A 6,000-nucleotide genomic window follows, 5' to 3' on the forward strand; every position below is an offset into this window, starting at 1 on the left:
GGTCATTGTTCGCCGCGCGCCTCTTACCTCCCAAGCGCCTGCAGATCCCCGCGGCTCCGGCTGCTCTGGCGGCTCCGACTCCCGGGCTAGGGCTCCGGGCTCCGGGCTCCGGGCTCCGCTGCTCCCAGCCCCTGCTGCCGAGGGCGCGGCGGTCGGGCTGCGCCTGCGGGGCGGCGCTGCCTATTAATACCCGCGGGCGGCGGCGGCGGCGCGGGCGCGCGAGCGGGGCTGGCGGCGGCCGGCCGAGGTCCGAGCCATCAAAGGTGGCGCGGGGCGGAGGGGAGGGCGGAGCAGGCGGGGTGGGTGGGGAGCCGGCTCCGGGTCGCCATGGCCGCCTCGACGCCGGGGCGAGCGCCACTCGCGCGGGGAGGAGTGGCGCAGAGCGGGCGGCGGCCGCGTCCCCGCCCCGCGCCCAAGCCGAGCGCCCGCAGCCCTGCGCCCGAGCCGCCGCCGCCTCCGAGGCCGGCGAGCGGGAAGTGCCCGCGGCCGCTGCCCCTCCCCGGGCCTGGGCCGGCCCCTCGGCGGGGGGAGCCCGGGCGCCGCGAGCCCAGCAGCGGCGGCGGCCACGGCCGGAGAGCCACAGCCCCCTCCAGCGTCCGGGCCGAGACCTGCGCGCCCGCCGCGCCGCGCCCCGCCCCCGGGCAGGTGCGCCCAAGGCGGCCGCCAGGCCTTCCTTACTCGCGCCTTGGGCCGGGGCTGGGCTCGCCGTTGTGCCACCAAAGCGAGCGCGGGCAGCGCCACCGGGGAGCCCCGATGCTGTTTAGGTGAAAAGCGAAAGCAGAGTGGGTGACAACAGGAGCCTCCGGCGGGGGATCCGTGGCGCGGACCCCGCAGGCCCCTGCTGAGGTCTAGCCTGGGCTCCCTTGACCTACGGTTTTGCGGGGACCTACGCAGCGCCCAGCCCCAAGCCATGCCGGGCTGGGGCTCGTTGCCACGTCCGCTCCCAGCCCATTCTCCCGCACCGGGAGAATCCCGCGCCAGCGCCCGCCTCACCTACCGTGCGTCCCGCGGAGGGTGGGTGGGGGACACTGGAGGCGTGCCCCGCGGGGAACGGCGTGGAGGAGGTGAGCGCTGCTTTGCTGAGCAGTCGCCTGGTGACCCGCCGGGGTTCCGGGACTAGGCGCGAGGTTCAGGAGCTAGGAGGCAGTCGCCTAAGGAGGACGAATGCTGTCCCTTCCCCGGGCTCTGGCCTCGCCCTCTGGGGAAAGACCTTGGACGGCCGCAGGTGTGATCACGGTCACGAGGGGAGACAGCGACGCGGCCAGCGCGGCCCGGCGAGGCCACTCGCCGGTCAGGCCGCGCGTTGGCGGGGAGTTTCACTGACCAGCAGCCCGCGGGGGCCGGTTCCACGGGAAAGGCAATTGCTGAGCTCAGAGCTGAATGGGAGCTGGGCCTGGACAAGAGCAGAGTGCGTTAGAAGTGACGGGGTACACGCGGGTAGCTGCGGGCAGCGGTTTCTGGGGAGGGCTCCGGAAGAGGAGCCTCCAGGCCGCACCTAGGAAAGCACAGCAGGTGGGCTCCTGCAGGTGAGCAGAGTCCGTGGGGCTGACAAGCACCCCCTGCGTCACTTCCCACCAACCAGCAGCAGCAGCAGGTGGAAACTCAGAAAGGCTCAGCCCTGCCCCTCCCCCCACCCCGAGGCCGACCTGCCTGCAGGGCTAGTTAAACTACATTGCCGGCTTGCATCCCAGGAGTTTCTGATTCGGCAGGTGTGGGCTGGGGCCTGTGGATCTGCGTTTCTAACCAGACCCCAGCCATGGCAGCTGCTGAATCAGGCGATGGGCCTCAAACTCTTGGATCCTCAAAAGATAGGAACAAAACCAAAAACTGATGCCTAGGCTGCTCCGCAGCCAGACTCCTGGGGCGGGGCTGGTGCTGTGGCATAGTAGGTGAAGCACCAGCCTGCTGCGCCAGCATGCCTTATGGGCGCCAGTTCTAGTCCTGGCTGCTCCTCTCCCGATCCAGCTCTCTGCTGTGGCCTGGGAAAGCAGTAGAAGGTAGCCCAAGTCCTTGGGCCCCTGCACCAACATGGGAGACCCGGAAGAAGCTCCTGGCTTCAGACAGGCTCACCTCTGGCTTTCGCGGCCATTTGGGGAGGGAACCAGCGGATGGAAGACCTTTCTCTCTGTCTCTCCTCTCTGCTGTAACTCTGCCTCTCAAGCAAATAAATCTTTAAAGCCCTGGGGTGGAGACCCCAGCTTCTGGATTTTTAGTGGTGCTGTGCACAGGTGATTGTAGTGGGTAGTCAGTGTTTGTTAAAAGCTTGAGATGAGAATCCCTGGGAACCTCGTTAAACTGCAGATTTGGAGTCTGGAGTTGGTCTCAGGACTGAGTTTCTAGCAAGCTCTCAGGTGATGTGGTTTGTGCCAGCGCCCGGCACCACCAAAACCAAAGATGGGTCAAAGTCACAGGAAAGCAGAAGACAAGGGGCATTTTCCCAGTCACCCTCCCGGGAAGGCCAGTGTTTTCTGCATGGCACAGCATTTCTTCCATCCTCTTGGTATGTCTGGAATGAGGCTTGTCTTGTTTTGCTCGTAAGAGATGGATGATCACAATACAGAAGTAACATCTTGTGCTGTTGCATTATCTGAACACTGCTGACAGTTACGAAGGTGGCGCGTGCCAAGGCGGGGATCGGAGCGGGCTTGCAGGCTGTGGTAGGAGCCTGTGAGGACAGAGTGCACACTGGGGAAGAGGCAGGGCATTGGGGACCCAGTGAGAGAGGTCAGAGGGGCTCGGGCAGAGCCTCTGCAAGGTAGCCTCCCCCCCCCCCCTCGCCAGCATTCTGGCACTGGCACCTCACCCAAGAGACAGCACTTACAGTTCCCCTCCCTGAAAAGCCAGGGCTGTGCGGCCTGGAAAACCTGCAGCCCCAGAAGACTCGAAGTGCTCTCTGGTGCTTGCGGGTCACTCACGCCCCACCTTCAGCGCAGGACCTAGGACCCCTCTGAGCCCCGGGCCTTCCTGTGGGGTTTGTTCGAAATCTTCCTGAATTAAGCTGTCACTTGCTTCTTCACTCTTCATTCATTTTACCTGTTTCTTTTTATTCCCTAAGAAATAGGTACACATGCAAAAAAAAAAAAAAAGTTGTATGAGAAAGGTAATAAGTAAAATATGGAATGGGGGTGGCACTGTGGCATGGTGGGTAAAGCTGCTGCCTGCAGTGCTGGCATCCCATATGGGCGCCCGTTCAAGTCCTGGCTGCTCTACTTCCGATCCAGATCTCTATGGCCTGGGAAAGCAGTAAAAGATGGCCCACGTCTATGGGCCCCTGCACCCGCATGGGAGACCCTGAGGAAGCTCCTGGCTCCTGGCTTTGGATCAGCACAACTCCAGCCGTTGTGGCCAGCTGGGGAGTGAACCAGCGGATGGAAGACCTCTTTCTCTCTCTGCCTCTCCTCTCTCTGTGTAACTCTGACTTTCAAATGAATAAATAAATCTTTAAAAAAAAAAGAGAGAGAAAGAAGAGAGATGACATATCACAATGAAAGATTTTTTTTATTCCGTAGTTGTCACCCACTCCCCAACAACACATAGCTGTCTGTGGCCAGGCTTAGCGATGCCACACTGTCACTGACTGAGGACAGCGCACTAAAGCCGCAGGCAGAGGTTTTGGCCTAGCAGTTAAGATGCCTATGTTGCATTCCACAGAGCCTGGGTTCAAGTTCTGGCTCCACTGCTGATTTTACCTTCCTGCTAGTTTGCATCCTGAAGGCAGTAGGTGATGGCTTAAGTATTCAGGTTCCTGCCACCCATGTGGGAGATCTGGGTTCCCTACCCCCACCTTTAGCCCAGCAACAACAAGAGCTCACTCTCCTCTCTCTCTCTATTCATGAATTAATTTAAAATAAAATGAGGCACAACTTCCAGAAAAATAAATAAATAAACATAAAGGCCAGGGCCGAGGGGCCTTGCCTGCACCTGTAGCAGTCGTAGTGGACAACTCTGCTGCAGCTCCTCATGGTCACACACCCCGTCGTCCCCTCACCAGGAGCGTGGCCGGGCCCTAGTGACTCATTGCTCATGGACAGACTATGGAAAAGGGAGGGGAGGGCGCCTCCACGATGAGGTTACAGCCCACTGTGACTTCCACCTTGCTAGCCCCCTCGTCCTTGTCCTCACACTGGCTCATCTTCATGAAGCAGGCTGCCATGGTGTGGCCAGGAACTGGGAGGGACTCCTGCCAACCCCTCCTGGGGACGTGAGACCCTCGTGCAACAGGTACTGAATCCTGCCCGCAGTAGATTTGTGGGTGAGCTAATACGGGGGTCCCTCCCAGCCAAGCCTTGAAATGACTGCAGCGTCGCAAGACCCCCAGAGGCAGAGGAACTGCTGGGCACTTCCCAGAGACCTGACCCCGAATCTGTGATGGGAGAGGTGCTGTCTGGGCAGCTCTGTTGTACACAGACTTGATCTGTAGCAATAGATAAGGCATGCAGCAAAACCTGGTAGGAGGAGGAGGGATAGAAACAGTAGACTCCAATCTTGTCAAGAGGGGGACTATGACCCTCCCTACACCATTGGGAGAAATAAACGCTTGGCCTTGTGAGCTGCGTTTCATTTCAGCAGCCCACAGTGGAGATCCTGGACTTCCTGCAGCCCAGCTAGTCTTTATTGGAACCTGCGGACACTGAGAACCAGCAGAGGCAATGGACGTGAAGTAGACGCTGGGATCCATGGGACCCTAGGAGGGGTCTGGAGGTGAAACCTTGATTCTTCTGCACAGGGGCGGCCAGACCTAGGAGAGGAAGGGGCGGCAGTGGCAGTGACGGCACTCAGACAGGGAAAAGCTTGAGGAGAGAGAGGGCAAAGTGGAGAACAGGGGCCAAGGACATGTCCGTGTGGGATGCCTTTGGTTCCAAGACCGGCTGCGGGTTGGGTAGATATTGTCAAATCACCATCCAAAGACAGTACAGAAATTGAGCCTTCCGCTATGGAGGTTTGAAAATGTGGCTACAAATATTGACCACTCCTCCCCTTGAGATGTGGGGTCTAGGTCCCTACCCTTTGGACCGGGTCAGCCTTGTGGCTCCTGGTCAGCGGAGTGTAGTGGAAGTGACCCCATGTGCCTTTTGTGGCCAGGGCAGAGAAAGTTATGTGGCTTCCGGCTTGTTCTCTGCATATGCTTCGCCTAGCAGGCCCAAGCTGCCATGGAAGAAGTTCCAAGCATCCTGAGACCTCAGGCTCAAGGGCTCGGCAGGAGACACTCTGGCTGATGGTCCCAGATGAGCTGCTCTTTCAGCCACCTCAGCCCACGTGCCAGATGTGAGTGAAGAAGCCATCTTGCAGTGGGACCTCCACTGTCCTTGTCCCTGTCTAGGGACAGAGGAAAAATCAGGCCCTTGGACCCTTTCCAAATTCCTGGCCCACATATCTGTCATAAATGGGCCATTTTCTCTTTTTATAGTATTTATTTGACAGAAACCCCTTAAGCTTCCTATGATTTACTATGAAGCAATTGAGGACCAGAACACCTGCTGATTGGGCTGGAAAATGCTTCTGTCTACAGGTTGGCAGCTCTTACATATCTGTCAGTCTCGGGAGTGGACACTGGGCCCAGCAGTAAGATGCCACTTGGTATGCCCATGTCCAAACTTGGGTTCAAGTCTTGCTGTACTTGCTATCCAGCTTCCTGCTAATGGGTACCCCGAGAAGCATCAGTACTTGGGTCTCTGCCACCCATGTGGGAGACCTGAGTGAGTTCTGAGCTCCTGAGCCACCCTAGATTCTGAGAGCATTTGGGAGTGACCCAGTAGATGGAAGATCTCCATTTGTTTCTCTTTCTTTCTCTCACTCTGCCTTTCATAATACATAAATAAATAACATTCTAAAAATAAGTAAATATTTGTCAGTCTTGCAGGTGAAAATGGAGTCTTTTTTTTTTTTTTAATGATCCATTGACCTTTCTTTATCCTTTCGTGACCTTTGCTCATTTTGCTACTGGGTTGTCTTTTTTCTTGTTGATTGACAACATCCTATATGTGTTAAGGAAATCAGCCA

At 58.1% G+C, this 6,000-nt stretch overlaps 1 protein-coding gene across 2 annotated transcripts in view; it reads right to left on the bottom strand.

The window, feature by feature from the left end:
* The window catches only part of FARP1 (FERM, ARH/RhoGEF and pleckstrin domain protein 1), a 285,577-nt gene extending 285,125 nt beyond the window's left edge, over positions 1 to 452 (bottom strand). For both annotated transcript variants that reach the window (XM_051850519.2, XM_051850517.2), the window contains exon 1: positions 28 to 452. The gene's annotated coding sequence lies outside the window, so the exon portion shown is untranslated. The remainder of the gene's footprint in view (positions 1 to 27) is intronic.
* Between the last annotated feature and the right edge of the window lie 5,548 nt (positions 453 to 6,000).

Source organism: Oryctolagus cuniculus, chromosome 9, assembly GCF_964237555.1.
Source record: "Oryctolagus cuniculus chromosome 9, mOryCun1.1, whole genome shotgun sequence".
Lineage (NCBI taxonomy): Eukaryota > Metazoa > Chordata > Mammalia > Lagomorpha > Leporidae > Oryctolagus > Oryctolagus cuniculus.